Source organism: Pseudophryne corroboree, chromosome 2 (assembly GCF_028390025.1).
Source record: "Pseudophryne corroboree isolate aPseCor3 chromosome 2, aPseCor3.hap2, whole genome shotgun sequence".
Taxonomy (NCBI): domain Eukaryota; kingdom Metazoa; phylum Chordata; class Amphibia; order Anura; family Myobatrachidae; genus Pseudophryne; species Pseudophryne corroboree.
Window position 1 is genome coordinate 507,776,789 of NC_086445.1, and position 15,203 is coordinate 507,791,991.

At 44.7% G+C, this 15,203-nt stretch overlaps 1 protein-coding gene and 1 non-coding gene across 4 annotated transcripts in view; both read right to left on the minus strand.

Moving 5' to 3' along the window:
* The window catches only part of INTS2 (integrator complex subunit 2), a 244,818-nt gene extending 232,114 nt beyond the window's left edge, over window positions 1-12,704 (minus strand). Inside the window, exon 1 of one of the 3 annotated variants that reach the window (XM_063954030.1) lies at window positions 12,611-12,704. The gene's annotated coding sequence lies outside the window, so the exon portion shown is untranslated. Of the gene's footprint in view, window positions 1-9,561; window positions 9,871-11,900; window positions 12,187-12,610 lie in introns of those variants that run through there. The other 2 variants (XM_063954028.1, XM_063954029.1) reach the window with 2 other exon arrangements.
* Window positions 467-585, minus strand: LOC135051876 (5S ribosomal RNA). The gene has a single exon (XR_010242215.1). It is a non-coding gene; the product is annotated as a 5S ribosomal RNA (ribosomal RNA).
* Window positions 12,705-15,203: the final 2,499 nt, after the last annotated feature.

Consider the following 15,203-nt stretch of genomic DNA (forward strand, 5'->3'; position numbering starts at 1 on the left):
AGGAGAAAAGGTGGGTTAAATAAACAGAGCCCTACGTAAGGTCTGCACTATAATGTGTAGTGACCGATACGATTAAAATAAACTTTCTGGAGCAGCGGAGACCTGAACCAGCAACGCTGCGCTGTGGGACAGGAGTCTTAGCCCTAGGCTATAGGAGTTCTCCTTAAAGTTTTGTTTGGATTCAAACCCCTGTTCAGATACCCGCTACTAGCGTACTGAGCCGCAGCGCTATTTGTCTGATGCCTTACACGCATTCCACAATTACAAATAGCATTAGTAACTAGTGACAACAAGGAATAATAAAGGGAAGGCAACACCCCGCCCTGTATTTAGTGTACCGCTAATTAAGGTGCACCAGATGTTTCTCTGAGGTTCCGCTGGCTTTTCAAAATGGTGACCAGCCTGTGAGAAAGATGGGGGAAAATGTTATGTGCAAGATGTTGTTATTAGAAAACATTGCGGAAGTAGCCTACAGCACCTGGTATTCCCAGGCGGTCTCCCATCCAAGTACTAACCGGGCCTGACCCTGCTTAGTTTCCGAGATCAGACGAGATCGGGCGTGTTCAGGGTGGTGTGGCCGTAGGCTTTTATCCCCTATATCTGGTATTTTATGGATTTATCTATATACATACCTACACGCACTTAAATATATATATCTATATATATACATGCACAAACATAACTATATATGTATATATACACACACACCGTAGGTAAATAAATACTGCACAGTAGATCCTTTTAATTATTATTGAGCTGAGTCCCAGCTACTGTAATAGAGCAGGTTCCCTGATTTGCAAGTAGGAAAATGCTGGGTAGAGGACTCTACTGCAGGAGGAATGTATCTATATTTCAGCAGCCTGAAGTATCGAAAAGTTACAAATCCCAGAGCTGTTGCCTAGCGACGGGGAGACCTGGGAGCCCGCTGAGTAAAGCGGGTTAACTGTTAATATACCTGGGACTTTATTTGTATTTGTCTCTGAGTATGCAAGATTAGCCCACTGGGCTATAGGAGACACTGCAAATATGAAGCCAGGTCTGTGCAGGGAGGAAATGGCCGCCAGAGTGAAACTCCTCTGGGCTATGCGATAAAATCTATATAGTGGATAACTGGATTAGTGCTGAACCACTCTGACTATATCACATTCTCCTCAGCACCATGTGCATTAAACTCACATAAATGCCTATTACACTATAACAGTGGCCGGGGAGCGGAGAATGCTGAGCCCGCTGTACAGAGCAGGAGTTAGCTCCGCCCCCCGGCTATGGCGCCTTATTGCAAAACTAAGCGGGAAGCGAGCTGTACCCTCCGCTGGGCCTGCGAGTCACCGCCGGGGAGCGCTGAGCGCTGAGCCCGCTATACAGCGCTAGTAGAGCCCTGTATCTGCTAGCCGCCGCCGGGGAGTGTTGCGCTGAACAGAGCGCGAGTCGCCGCCTGGGAGCAGGGAGCGCTGAGCTCGCTCTACAGAGCGGGACTTAGCTCCGCCCCCTCCGTACAAGGCGCCAAATTTAAACATTGCTTTGCGCTCGAGCGGGATCCCTGTGCCGGCTCTGTGAGTCGCGCTGAGTGGGTGCGGGGGGTGCGGGGAGCTGGGGGAGCAGAGGGTTATCAGAATGACACACACCCGTTTTTCAGTCAGGGTTGTATAAACACATACTCAGCCTCCCCCAATCATCCTGTCTGTTTCTCCATGAGGAGGACAGGTAAGGATACAATAAAGTACATTACAGCCCCAGAGAGCCCTTCTGGAGTGGGTTGTACAACAATAAACAGATTGCTCTAAAAACATACATAGCCACCACAAATAAAGTATACTTCACTCACCACTGTGTTCTTGGTGGATCGGCCCCGACACACGCCGCACGCAGCGGCGTCCAGCCGGAATCTTCTGTGGTGGGGTGGTCCCGACACAAGCCGCACGCAGCGGTGTCCGACCATTTTTGATACTCACCGCTGCCATGCTGCCGGAATCTTCTGCTGGATGGAGTGGCCGCGACACGCGCCGCACGCAGCGGTGTCCGCCAACTCAGGAGAGCTCAGTGTCTCCCTCAGCCGGGGCCCATCCCTAGCCGCACGCAGCTGCGATGGGACCCCGCCGGCAGCTCCCACGGTGCAGACTGGCAGTGGCAGAGCTGCCAGTCTGTGAGTGTGTGTAAGAAAAATAAAATAATAAAGAAAAAAGAAGAAAATTCTTCAGCTAAACCCAAGTGAACCAGCTACCTCGGGCACTTAACTAAGACTGGCTTGGAGGGGAGATAGTAGGGGAGGAGCTAGCCACAGTGTGAGAATTTTTAAAGTGCCAGCTACCAATACCACCTACTATCTCCCCATTGTAACTACACTCCAGTGGCCCCTAGTGGATGAAGGAGAAATTTAAGAAAAAAACACAAGACATGACTAAATCTCCGAGTATATAGCATGCAAAACTGTGCCATACATGACGGGATATAGCAAAGATGTATGTGGACACATCTGTACTTCCCGCATTGCCATACGGCTTTTTGTTCCTCCTTGTTTGTTGATGTATGCGACTGCTGTCGCATTGTCTGACTGCACCTGAACAGCCTGAGCCTGCAGCCTGTGCACTACTTGTCATAGCGCATAGTAAATTGCCCGGAGTTCCAGGACATTTATAGACAGCAATCTTTCGTGATCCGCCCAGAGACCCTGGAGCTGATAATTTTGAACTACAGCTCCCCAACCTCTGAGACTTGCGTTCGCCGTGAGAATTATCCAATTCCAGGCACCGAACCGTTTCTCTGCGGTTAGATTCTGTACTTTGAGCCACCAGAGTAGAGACTCTCTGGCCCTTGGAGACAACCTCACTTCTGCAGTAAATCTGCAGATGCGAGCCCACCACTGTGCGAACACATCCAATTGAAAAGGACGTGAGTGAAGTCCTCCGAACTGAAGCGCTTCGAAAGCCGCCACCATTGTGTCTAATAGGCGAATGCACAAGTGAACCGAGACTGTGCGTGGCTTGAGCACTAATTGTACCAGATGACGAATTACCTGTACTTTCTGTTCGGGTATGTAAATTCTTTGATTTACCATATTGAGAATCATACCTAGGAATTGAAGTCGTTGAGACGGAATCATTCAGGAATTTGCGTAGACAATGGTAGGAAATCAGATTTTCCTCCCCACTTGGTCTGCGATCTATCTCGTTTGGAATCGGACTCCGCCTGTTAGGAACGTAGCCAAAGTGGACGTTATGCGCTACTAGCGAAGCTGAAAACGCAAGAACCAACTGCCAACGTCCAAAGAAGCTGTAGGCAGCAAGCAGTGTAAGGTGGTCTTTATTTAGGGCAAACCTGAACTGGAATGCCCTGCCACTACAGCCTTGTTACCTCATCCCTTACCAAAGCAGGGCGAAGCAACAGCCCTACTGCTGTGTAGGGTATACTCCGATAATATTGCAATTGTCTCTGATTGGAAATTGTTCAGCCTTCGCTGAGAACCTGACTTACTGGCCTGGTGCTATGAGGGCTGGCGGCAAATCGACCGCAACAATGTAACTGAAACTGTCTGCTTTACGCAGAGTACTAACCACTATACGATCACGGCAACTTAAACGAGCCAGGTAGGAGACGACCTACAATCCTATTATCCATAGTCAGATGCGTTATACATTGCGCCACTGGCCCAGATTCGTATTTGTCCGACACACTGTGTGACCGACTTTGCAGCGAAGCTGCTTGTTTGATTATGCCTTAGACTTAGTGATCATGTACTCCAACCAGTAAGTACACCACGGAAGTAACGTGTGTGTAAACCTGCATTACCGTGCATGTGGTTACCAGCAATAGTGAATCTTCCTGTAGAGTCATGCTGTACAAAACAATTAATAAATTAAACTCCTAACAACACCCCGCTCCTCCAGAGTCTAAGTGTTGTAGGGCAGCAACTTCCGAGAAAGAACCAGGAAGTAACATTAAAAGCAAAAAAGGTCCTACCATGGGTTTTTTTTTTTTTTAAACACCTGTTAAACCAGGATCTGAACCAGTGTCCATGCAAACACAATGTTCACTGTGGCCGGAAACCTAACCACTTGGCTACAGAGCCACCTGTAAAACAATAAGCAAAGCTGCTGCAGGTGTGGCCATGTTTGCAGTGCTCAACAGATACTGTTAATAAGCACTGAGTGCTGACCAATTATTCTTGCTTACTGCAAAATAGATTTTTAATGTCAGCATATTATATATATATATATATATATATATATATATATATATATATATATATATATATATATATATATATATATATATATATATATATAAGTATGGTATGTAGGCGGCACTCGTGGACTTAATTCAAATAAGAAACCCGGACACTCCTGGGTTGAATACAACGTTTCGGATTTATTATCCTTCGTCAGGTATATAACAAATGCAAGAAATCAAGCTTACCTTTATGCAGTTAAGAAACACCAAGTGAAAGTAAGTGCAAAAACACTCCCCATGCTGCTGCTGCTGACGTCATCACCAATAGACGGCGCCTGAGCAGTGACTGGGACAAAGTGAAAATGAAAGTGAAAGTAAAAACCGTTACCATGGTTACAATGATACATTGTACAAACGGACATTACTACAAATGATCTTACAGCAATACTACAAAAAATAGCAACATAACCATTATAAGAAACAATTAAAGGAAATCATTTCATTCAGTCCATGCGGGGAAACAGTATTCAAAAGATGTATCCATTTAATTTCTAACTGCAGAAGGATCTTTCCTCTATCACCCCCCCTGATATCTTCCTTGACATGGTCCAACATCATGTAGCGTAATGAGGAGAGACTGTGCTTGCAAGTTTTAAAATGTTTGGCAACAGGCTGATCTATGTTTTTCCCTTCCAATATCTGCTTAATGGCGCTACGGTGTTGTGCCATTCTTTCTTTGAACTGGCACACCGTTTTGCCTATGTAATATAAGCTGCAAGGGCACCTAATGCAGTAGATCACATATTTGCTGGTGCAAGTAAAAACATGTTTTAATTTGATCTGTTTACCACTATGTGGATGCCTGATATAATTGCCGGTGTCCAGATAGGTGCAAGTAGTGCAACCTAAGCACCTGTAGTTTCCTGGTTTTTTAGTCATGAAGTGTTTAGGATATGTGGGTGACATGTTAGCAATGTCAACATGTATCACATGGTCCCCGATGTTTTTACCCCTTGTATAACAAGGTAGTAACGCACTTTCAGACAATTCTGCAAGGTCTGGGTCTGCTTGGACTACTGGCCAAACCCTTTTAGCGGTACTGACAATGGTCTTAGTAGATACCGTGTAATTGTTGACCCAAATCATGGTAGTGTCTATTTTATTAGGTTTGGGACAGGTGATATTCTTTACTTTAGGTGCTTTGAGTGCCTTAATTTTGGCTGATTGTAAATCCTTGTTGCTGTACCCCCTTTCTAGAAATTTTTTAGTCATAAGTTCCATTTTATTCACCTCATCAACAGGATCACTGCAAATGCGGTGAACCCGTAAGAATTGCGAATAGGGGAGACCTCTTTTAAGGGAGCTCGGATGGTGGCTGGAGGCATGCAGCATATTGTTGCAATCAGTGGGTTTCTGGTAAATAGATGTACTGAAGTCAACACCACGTATTTTTACCTCTACATCTAAAAAATGTATGTTTTCCTTTTGAATGTTCCACGTAAACTTGATGTGTCTGTCCCTAGTGTTGGCCAGTGACATCATATTAGTGAATTCCTCCTCTGTGCCCCTCCATAGGAGGAACACGTCGTCTATATATCTTGTATATAGGGGTATGAGATTGGCCAGGTCCTGGTTATCAAAGAACAATTGATGTTCAACTAGGAACATGAAAGCATTCGCGTAGGTTGGTGCGACACAAGATCCCATCGCACAACCCCGGGTCTGCAGGAAAAATTCATTGTTAAAAATAAAATAATTTCTCTCCAAAACCAACCTCAAAAGTTGCAAGAAAAAATCCACATTAGGACCAAGATAGAGGGTGTTATTGGTAATCAAACTTCGTACAGCCTCGAGTCCCCTGTCATGAGGAATACTAGTGTATAGGCTTACTACATCAATAGTGCCTAGCCAGCAGTCTTCAGGTATAACACCAAAAGATCTGAGTTTATGCAAAAACATTGTCGTGTCTTTCAGATATGTAGATTGATTCTGAACTACCGGCTGGAGGTAAAAGTCAAGATATTTGGATACTTGATAGTACAAGGAGTCCCTGGCAGACACAATGGGTCTGCCAGGTGGCTTCTCACTGTTTATGCAATTTGGGAAGCATATTGAATACGGGTACCCGGGGATAATTACAACACAAAGCATTCTTTACAGATTCAGTAATATGTCCAGCCTCAACCGCAGACAGCAAGACATCCTCAAGCTCCCTTAGATACATAGCAGTGGGATCAGCCTCTAGCTTGGTATACACATTATCATCACATAACTGTCTGTAAGCTTCATCTCTATAATCACATAAGTCTTGCACCACAATGCCCCCACCTTTGTCGGCAGGGCGTATTGTTATGTCATTACAGGTCGCAAGATCACGCAATGCCTGCCATTCAGCAGGTGATAAATTCATGGTGCTAGTGACATTTTCTTTTTCACATAAATCAATACAATTAGTGACAGTTCTAGTGAAAGCTTTTATGGCTGTGTTGGAAGAATACCATGATTTGGGTCAACAATTACACGGTATCTACTAAGACCATTGTCAGTACCGCTAAAAGGGTTTGGCCAGTAGTCCAAGCAGACCCAGACCTTGCAGAATTGTCTGAAAGTGCGTTACTACCTTGTTATACAAGGGGTAAAAACATCGGGGACCATGTGATACATGTTGACATTGCTAACATGTCACCCACATATCCTAAACACTTCATGACTAAAAAACCAGGAAACTACAGGTGCTTAGGTTGCACTACTTGCACCTATCTGGACACCGGCAATTATATCAGGCATCCACATAGTGGTAAACAGATCAAATTAAAACATGTTTTTACTTGCACCAGCAAATATGTGATCTACTGCATTAGGTGCCCTTGCAGCTTATATTACATAGGCAAAACGGTGTGCCAGTTCAAAGAAAGAATGGCACAACACCGTAGCGCCATTAAGCAGATATTGGAAGGGAAAAACATAGATCAGCCTGTTGCCAAACATTTTAAAACTTGCAAGCACAGTCTCTCCTCATTACGCTACATGATGTTGGACCATGTCAAGGAAGATATCAGGGGGGGTGATAGAGGAAAGATCCTTCTGCAGTTAGAAATTAAATGGATACATCTTTTGAATACTGTTTCCCCGCATGGACTGAATGAAATGATTTCCTTTAATTGTTTCTTATAATGGTTATGTTGCTATTTTTTGTAGTATTGCTGTAAGATCATTTGTAGTAATGTCCGTTTGTACAATGTATCATTGTAACCATGGTAACGGTTTTTACTTTCACTTTCATTTTCACTTTGTCCCAGTCACTGCTCAGGCGCCGTCTATTGGTGATGACGTCAGCAGCAGCAGCATGGGGAGTGTTTTTGCACTTACTTTCACTTTCACTTGGTGTTTCTTAACTGCATAAAGGTAAGCTTGATTTCTTGCATTTGTTATATACCTGACGAAGGATAATAAATCCGAAACGTTGTATTCAACCCAGGAGTGTCCGGGTTTCTTATTTGAATTAAGTCCACGAGTGCCGCCTACATACCATACTTATATCAAACTCAGAAGGAAGGCACCGGGCAAGATGTCTACATTTATTTGGCGGAGTGCCGAGTGTATCTTTACACATATATATATATATATATATATATATATATATATATATATATATATATATATATATATATATATATATATATATATATATATATATATATATATATACACACACACACACACACACACATACATACAACAATGTATATTCACACATATTCAGACTTTTATATATATATACACATATACATTATATATATATATATATATATATATATATATATATATATATATATATATATATATATATATATATATATATATATATATATATATATATACACACATATACACATATCCTGATACACAGGTATAACACATTTTTACAAGTCTGAAACTAAATGTGACCTCACACAGGCTTAAAACCTGAGATGACTGCTGCTTGACCACAGCTTAGTTAATGGGCCCTTCTAGTGGCCGGCGCCGGGAGCACGCTCTGGAGAGCTATCCTGACTGTAAAACCTATGATAGGTTTATATTGATAGTGTAAGCCCAAACTGAGCTATTTTTAACAGTTTAAACTAGCATGTATCACTGGTAGTACACTGGTGATACCTGTGATACATGTATGTAGGTGATCACTGGTGATACATGTGATACATGTATGTAGGTGATCACTGGTGATACATGATACTAGCATGTATCACTGGTAGTTGGATCACCAGATTCCCCCAGATGGCAAAACAGTATGCAACCCTGCTTAGCTTCCAAGCTCAGATGAGTTTGTCCAGTGTGGTGTGGCTGTAGATTAAAAATACCTACAGCACCTTGTACTCCCAGGTGGCTAATCAGGCCCAACCCTGCTTAGCTTCCAAGCTCAGATGAGTTTGGGCGTATCCAGTGTGGTGTGGCTGTAGATTAAAAATACCTACAGCACCTTGTACTCCCAGGTGGCTAATCAGGCCCAACACTGCTTAGCTTCCAAAATCAGATGAGATTGGGCGTATCCAGTGTGGTGTGGCCAAGTGAATTAAGCTAAAGCTGCTGCAGGTGAGACCTGAACTCATACTGCTCCACAGATACTGTTTTATAAGCACCATGTGCTGACCAAATGTTATAACATATCTTACTTTACAACAATGAACAAAGCCAGTATTTGGCTGCCACAACCATGATTCAGATTTGCAGTCTTTAGGATAATATCATTATAAACAGTTATGATATAAATAATTATGTATATCCATGTTTTAGACATGGCAGGGAAACTGCTTATTAGTAATTGCTGGTGTCTTACTCATGCAGACAGACAATACAAAAAAACAAAACAAAAACAAAGACAGACAACTTGCACGACTCAGTAATTATAGCACTAAGTTGTCTCTATAAATATATATCTGGCCAAGTGCAGTGCACGCCAGCCATATGCCTGCTCCCAAATTCCCCTTAACACCCCTGCGCCTTCAATGGAGGAGAGATGTAACACAGGAAATTCTGGAAATACAACAGGAAACATGGTTAATCTTGTTTTAACAAAGACTTCATAGCCTATTGTAATACATATGCAGTATTCCCTTATCAATAAGAGTTGAATCATGAGATTTTATCCAGTGACCCTGACATTTCTGTGTGCAGGGAACATCACTGTGGCAGCAAAGTTACTCACTATAAGAAACCTGCCTTTTGACTCTCATTTGTGTGCCCCCCCATGCTCCGTATACCGTTCTCTATACACGGAGCTGGGCTATGGTGGAGAGGGAGCCCAAAGCGGCATCGAGGGCCTGGGCCACACACACACACACACAGTATCCCACACAGTGGGGCGGCAGCGTGAGCTGACCGCCCCGTTCAACATACCTGGACCCTGTGGTGAGGGCTATGACGGGCCTTCTCTGTAAGTTCCGTCCAGCCTTTACTGCAGGTTTTAGTCCTGCACATGGTAGTGAGGGAGCTCTTTTTAGAGAGGTCCGACAACCACAGCTGCTAAAGCAGCCTTCACTATCCCTGACCCACGCCTATTGGAAAGGGGGATGGGATGTGGTAAATCGTTGAAAAAAGAAAAACTTAGAAAAAAATCCAATGAAATGTGGACCTCTGTGGCAGCAAAGCCACAAGCCTACTAACTGCGTCGAGCACAGAAAAAACACTGAGGTACTCAGGGATATGGAGGGGAGGTATAGTTCCAAAATTAATTTATTCAGTGCCTACTTCCTGTGGAAGCCGTCCATATCCCAAGAGTACTCCAGTGACCCCTAGTGGATGAAAAAGAAACTACGGGTAGTTTTTTCTCTCCAAACATAATACCCTTTTTAGTGGTACCTGTATTTATATCAGAAATGTGTAACACCTCTTTCATTGCCTCAATCATGCAGTGAATGGCCTTAGTGGGCATCAGGTTAGACTCATCGTCGTCGACACTGGTGTCAGTATCCGTGTCGACATCTGTGTCTGCGGTCTGAGGTAGCGGGCGTTTTAGAGCCCCTGAAGACCCGTGCGACGCCTGGACTGGCACGAGCTGAGAAGTCGGCTGTCCCACATTTGGCATGTCGTCAAATTTCTTATGTAAGGAGTCTATACGTGCACTCATTTCCTTCCATAAGCTCAACCACTCAGGTGTCTGCCCCGCAGGGGGTGACATCCCTTCTAAAGGCATCTGCTCCGTCTCCACATCATTATCCTCATCAAACATGTCGACACAGCCGTACCGACACACCGCACACACACAGGGAATGCTCCAACAGAGGACAGGACCCACAAAAGCCCTTTGGGGGGACAGAGTGAGAGTATGCCAGCACACACCAGAGCGCTATATAATGCAGGGACTAACTGAGTTATGTCCCCTATAGCTGCTTTTTCCATATAATTTATACAGCGCCTAAATTTTGTGCCCCCCCTCTCTTTTTTTACCCTTTTCTGTAGTGTAGACTGCAGGGGAGAGCCAGGGAGCTTCCTTCCAGCGGATCTGTGAAGGAGAAATGGCGCCAGTGTGCTGCAGGAGATAGCTCCGCCCCTTTTCCGCTGCCTATTCTCCTGCTTTTTTCTGGATTCTGGCAGGGGTATTTTCCACATATATAGCCTCTAGGGCTATATATTGTGGTATTTTTGCCAGCCAAGGTGTTATAATTGCTTCTCAGGGCGCCCCCCCCCAGCGCCCTGCACCCTCAGTGACCGGAGTGTGATGTGAGGAGCAATGGCGCACAGCTGCAGTGCTGTGCGCTACCTTGGAGAAGACTGATGTCTTCTGCCGCCGATTTTTCCGGACCTCTTCTTGCTTCTGGCTCTGTAAGGGGGACGGCGGCGCGGCTCCGGGACCGAACACCAAGGACTGGGCCTGCGGTCGATCCCTCTGGAGCTAATGGTGTCCAGTAGCCTAAGAAGCCCAATCCGGCTGCAAGCAGGCGAGTTCGCTTCTTCTCCCCTTAGTCCCTCGCTGCAGTGAGCCTGTTGCCAGCAGGTCTCACTGAAAATAAAAACCTAAATCTATTCTTTCTTTCTAAGGGCTCAGGAGAGCCCCTAGTGTGCATCCAACCTCGGCCGGGCACAAAATCTAACTGAGGCTTGGAGGAGGGTCATAGTGGGAGGAGCCAGTGCACACCAGGTAGTCATAAATCTTTCTAGAGTGCCCAGCCTCCTTCGGAGCCCGCTATCCCCATGGTCCTTACGGAGTTCCCAGCATCCACTAGGACGTAAGAGAAATGTAAAAAATCTCATGTCAACCTTTTCATGAGTCCATCTGTCCTATGTCAAACATTTCACTATGTCAACCAATAGTGGTGGACCACATGGATTCATAATCCTCCAATGTTACTGGTCCCAAGTTTCCAAATCTTAGGCATGTTATATATTTTCTATTTTACAGCTGAATTTTTTTTGCTCCTAATTTTTGTATGAACTGCACAAAGAAATGATACCTACAGTACAACACTGACTGTATACCAAGCCCACACACTGATACCACACACAAACCCAACATTGTGTAATATTGCATGTTACTAGAGTATACCCTCCTTAAAACAAAGCAGGAAACTAAAACTACCGTAAGAGATAACAAAATGATGTAGCAGTCACCAACCAGTCAGTGTATTGCAGGGCCATAGCCAGTGTAAGTGTGTGCCTCATGTGCCATATGCCCAAACTTTCCAATGCAATAAGTTCCCATTCCCCATGTCAGCCCATCCATTATTACACATCGCTACCTGAGATGCCAGCCAGGAGAGTCTGCCAGGTGTGCCAGCCAGCTCACGTACAGCAGCGCAGAGATCAGCCGGCTGGGTGCCCCCTGCCAGCAGCAGCAGTGTTCACATAACGCGCCGGCAGCGATCACCCGTGCCCACACTCAGCAGCACAATTGGCGGTAGCAGTGCGATGACAGTGTGAACCGGAACCGATGTCCGCCGTAAGTGTTTCGGCTCGGAGAGCGGATGTAGCGAGCAGCAGCACAGGGCGCTTCCCCCGGAAGACCGGGGCCCACCCCTCTCTTCGTAGCAACCAACCAGTAGCCAGGCTGAGACTCATTACGCAAGACAGCTCTGACCTGAGGCATATGCAGCGTAGTGTCATCTATTGTATACAAAAGGTAAAACCTATCGGGTCTATGACTACTATCGATGTTAGAAACACAACTGCTGCACCACCATCGATGGTTAAAAAAAAATGTATTCAAAAATGACTAAAACTTTAGTGGCCATATATCATTGATGGTTTAGAAACACCGATGGTCGATGGCTATATCTACTTTGGTGTAACTTTCTAGGGGCAGAGGAGAGAGCAGCAGCTGCCTGTTCGGTAGATGCTAGAATCAAGTGGGCTAAGGGACCTTTTCCGTAAGGGGGTGGAGTTACGACGCAAGAGGGAGGAGCTAGGCCAGCGGGATAGTTCCTCTACTATCCACGCCACCAACTATTACCTTTAGTAATTAGGTGGTGAGCGAAGCGAGCCACCGTGCCCGAAGCGTGGCGAGCGTACTTTTCGGGTACCCTGTTCGCCCGTAGCTCCTCCCCCTGGTGACGTAGCTCCTCCCCTCAATACGTCACAAGGTCCCTTCAGCCACTCCGATATAGAACCAACCCTGCCTGTTCACTGTGACTAGCATGTCTCACTTGTCCTCCTTTGTGAACTGCCCCATATCCATTACGCTTCTTTCCAGAAGTGGAGCCATTATGTAAACACTTTGGAAATAGGTAATTAAATAAAGACTATGGGGCAATTCAATTACAATAGCGCTTATGAAAGGGTTTTTCATGAAACAGGCATACATTAGGCGAGTGCATACACCTGAGAGATGCAGGCACCATCAGAAATGCCAATTCACGGGTCTCGTGGCGTGGTCGCCCCACTTTTCTGCATAATGCAACCTGGGAGAAGTGCATGAATGAAGAAACCACCCTGGACCCTCAAAAAAGTGGCAACTGAGACAGCAGGACTGTAGAAGCCTGTAAGTGGCCATAAGGAAAGGTGGCACATTTTTGCACTTGTTATCTTGTTATTAATGGTAGAAAAAGACGAGGCTGAAGTTAGCTTCTTATTCGGCCAGCTTCTTATTCACTTCTTATTCAAGCTCCAGCTTCTTATTCACTTCTTATTCGAGCTCCAGCTTCTTATTCAGATCATTCAGTTTTGCAAGGGTTAATGAGTCTTGGGCAACACATTTGACAACTGAAATTCACAGAGTAGGGTCCCTTTCATATGACCCACATGTATTTTGGCTTGCCCAACGCTGGTTTGGGCATGAAATACGCTGGCAAAGTGGGCACATACACTATAATTCACCATTTTGAATAAGTAGCTGTAGTTTTGCAAGGGTTAACGAGTCTCGGGCAACAATTTTGACAACTGAAATCAAGTGAGTCGGGTCACTTGCATATGACCCACATGGATTTTTCCTTGCCCAACACTGGTTTGGGCATGAAATACGCTGGCAAGGTGGGCACATACACGATATTATAATTTACTATTTTGAATAAGTAGCTGTAGTTTTGCAAGGGTTAACGAGTCTCGGGCAACAATTTTGACACCTGAAATCAAGTGAGTCGGGTCACTTGCATATGACCCACATGGATTTTGCCTTGGCCAACACTGGTTTGGGCATGAAATACGCTGCCCAAGTGGGCACCTTAACACTATCATTTTCTATTATGAATAAGTAGCTATAGTTTGGCAAGGGTTAACGAGTCTCGGGCAACAATTTTGACACCTGAAATCAACAGAGTCGGGTCACTTGCATATGACCCACATGGATTTTGCCTTGCCCAACACTGGTTTGGGCATGAAATACGCTGGCAAGGTGGGCACATACACAGTATTATGAATTTCTATTTTGAATAAGTAGCTGTAGTTTTGCAAGGGTTAACGAGTCTCGGGCAACAATTTTGACAGCTGAAATCAACTGAGTCGGGTCACTTGCATATGACCCACATGGATTTTGCCTTGCCCAACACTGATTTGGGCATGAAATACGCTGCCCAAGTGGGCACCTTAGCACTATCATTTTCTATTATGAATAAGTAGCTGTAGTTTTGCAAGGGTTAACGAGTCTCGGGCAAAAAATTTGACACCTGAAATCAACTGAGTCAGGTCACTTGCATATGACCCACATGGATTTTGCCTTGCCCAACACTGGTTTGGGCATGAAATACGCTGGCAAAGTAGGCACCTTAACACTATCATTTTCTATTATGAAGAAGTAGCTGTAGTTTGGCAAGGGTTAACGAGTCTCGGGCAACAATTTTGACAGCTGAAATCAACTGAGTCGGGTCACTTGCATATGACCCACATGGATTTTTCCTTGCCCAACACTGGTTTGGGCATGAAATACGCTGGCAAGGTGGGCACATACACGATATTATAATTTACTATTTTGAATAAGTAGCTGTAGTTTTGCAAGGGTTAACAAGTCTCGGGCAACAATTTTGACACCTGAAATCAACAGAGTCAGGTCATTTGCATATGACTCACATGTATTTTGCCTTGCCCAACACTGGTTTGGGCATGAAATACGCTGCCCAAGTGGGCACCTTAACACTATCATTTTCTATTATGAATAAGTAGCTATAGTTTGGCAAGGGTTAACGAGTCTCGGGCAACAATTTTGACACCTGAAATCAACAGAGTCGGGTCACTTGCATATGACCCACATGGATTTTGCCTTGCCCGACACTGGTTCGGGCATGAAATACACTGGCAAGATGGGCATATACACAGTATTATGAATTACTATTTTGAATAAGTAGCTGTAGTTTTGCAAGGGTTAACGAGTCTCGGGCAACAATTTTGACAGCTGAAATCAACTGAGTCGGGTCACTTGCATATGACCCACATGGATTTTTCCTTGCCCAACACTGGTTTGGGCATGAAATACGCTGGCAAGTGGGCACCTTAACACTATCATTTTCCATTATGAATAAGTAGCTGTAGTTTTGCAAGGGTTAACGAATCTCGGGCAACAATTTTGACACCTGAAATCAAGTGAGTCGGGTCACTTGCATATGACCCACATGGAT